At 47.5% G+C, this 2,413-nt stretch overlaps 1 pseudogene; it reads right to left on the bottom strand.

Annotated features, from left to right (window-relative positions):
* Window positions 1-304: 304 nt before the first annotated feature.
* LOC102867921 overlaps window positions 305-2,413 on the bottom strand; it is a 5,945-nt pseudogene continuing 3,836 nt past the window's right edge.

Here is a 2,413-nt window from a genome sequence, read left to right on the forward strand (position 1 = left end):
TTCTAAAATTTTTCCCAATTTCATAGTTGTTTTTTGCCATCGATTCAGGATTGACTCATAGTTGACCCTCCAGTGAGTGCTCAGAGGCAGTACTTACTGTATTTACAGTACTCATGAAACACAACAAATTATAACTCTATATTCTTCCCTCATTTCTCCTTCCATCGTTCCTTCTCTTATTCTGCAAACCTCTTTCCTTTCTTTACTTACATTCTTTTTTAAATGTGGAGATTCAAGTAAGTAACAAAGAACATTGGTTGAAATTAGGGTTTTAAGAATTTTTGAAATCTTCCTGGAAGAAGTCCTAGATGTAATCCTGGAAATGCTGCAAGCATGTTATCATGCCCTTGAGGAGTGGAAACTAGAGAGTTCCAATGCAGAAGATTCATCCTGTCTACCATTAAGTCTTCTGTTTCAGACCCCTTTTCTAGGGAACTGTCTGAGTTCTGGGCCAGCAGCACCTGCAGCTTCTCAAACAGCTGGATGCTGAGCAGGAAGGCGGTCTTGGCCTCTTCCACCACCCTGTGCTGGACCTCGGGGCTCATCTCAGTGAGCTCATGCGGGCGTGGGAGAGCTGCTTGTACTTTGTGGTTCTGGTGATGTTGGGGAAGGCAAAGACGCCTAGGCCCTCGCTGGAGCTGGGCAGGTCCAGCATCTTCTGCGTGATCTTTTTGAAGACCTGGCTCCCTGAGAGTTCGCCCAGGTAGCTCGTATAGGTGTGGGCCACCGGCAGCGCTGGCTCCTTGAGCCCCACCACCACCACCTTGGGCTCCTGGCGCCCCACCACCAGCGGTTCAGACTCCTCGTGCCCCACCTCGTGGAGGCATTGCATGTAACTCCAGGTGACAGCTGTGAAGGGGAATGGCCCCCTGCAGGTGGGATCTGTACCAGAAGGCCATGTCCTGCTGCAGGGCAGCTGTGGCGTGCAGCTCCTCTTGGAAGGAGAGCGGGGAATCCACTGGATTCTCTTTGTTGTGTCCAGTCTCCTCTTCCAGGGCCATGTAGATGCGGTACAGGGGGTCCATCACCAGCTTAAAACCCTCTCGGGCCACCTGGCCGTTCTGAAAGTTGCTCATACACTGGACACCCTCTGGCTGGCTGAACACCTCCTCGGTGGCCCCCTGAAGGGCCTCTGACAAATCCTGGGGTGCTCCATCTGGCCGGTTGCACTTGCTGGCTGGGGGCTGGCTCTGCGGCGCACAGGACAAGGAGGCAGTGACAGCTGTCTACCCTCCACTTTTCTAAACATGGTCTTCTTTTCCCCAAAGAATAGCCTCTCCTAACAATACGCTCGAAGTATGTGAGATAAAACTTTGTCATCTTTACCCCCAGGGGCCATTCTGGCTGCTCTTATTTAAGACATATCCATTAGTTTTTCTGGCAGCCTGGGGGCGATTCAGTACTGTTTTCCAATATCACGGCCAAAAGACATCAATTCTCCTCCCGTCATCCTCATTCATTGTCCAGCTTTCAGGTGCACAGCACATGATTGAAAAGACCATGGCCAGAATCAGGTACATTAGTCTTCAAATTGACATCATTGCTTCCCCATAATTGAGAGGTCCCTCACTACAGACTTTCCAAACACAGTAGGTTTCCTGATCTCCCGACAGCTGATAGCAAAGGTGTGGATTGTGGATACAAATAAGATGGCATTGTTAACAAGTTTAATTTTTTTCTTCATCTGCCATGATGCTGCCTGGAGGTCTAGTGGTGAGAATCTTTGTCTCCTTGATTTTTGAGATGCAATGTTGACTGAAGGCTGTAGTGTTCAAGTCCTCCTCGCTTCAAGCAAGCATGATTGTGTCATCTGCCTTACTCAGGGTGTTGATGAATCTTCCTCCAATCCGGATGCTGCATTCTTATTCACAGAGTTCAGCGTCTAGAATGATGTAGTCAGAATACAGATTGAATAGGTGTGGAGAATGGATACTATTTGATGCTCACCTTTCTTAATTTTATACCAGGCTGTGTTCCCTTGCTCTGTTTGGACATATGAAGCTCTTACACTCTGTCCAGTGGGGCTGACATGAATTGGAATTGGCTCACCATTGATGGGTTTAGGCAGGGGATCCTGTTTTGAAATAACAGTTTTCATTAGTTTTGCTAGTGAGGTTGTTACAGAGTAGGGTAAATGCTAAAACTTTTTAATTTTGGAATTATCAAAAGAGATTAGCAAGCAAAGATACACAGAGGATACACACATCAAGAAATTCTACGCGCTACCCACAAATTGTGTGTACATAGGTTTTCCGAGGACAGAAGGAGAATTGATGCCTTTGAACTGTGGTGCTGCAAAAGAGTATTGAGTGTACCATGGACTGCCAAGAAAACAAACAGGTTCATCCTAGAGAGGGTTAAACCAGGCTGCTCCTTGGAGGCAAAGATTCTGGGGCTTCGTCTGACATCCTTT

Source organism: Elephantulus edwardii, unplaced genomic scaffold (assembly GCF_000299155.1).
Source record: "Elephantulus edwardii isolate Elephantulus edwardi_28Jun2011 unplaced genomic scaffold, EleEdw1.0 scaffold00035, whole genome shotgun sequence".
In the NCBI taxonomy this organism is placed as follows: Eukaryota; Metazoa; Chordata; class Mammalia; order Macroscelidea; family Macroscelididae; genus Elephantulus; species Elephantulus edwardii.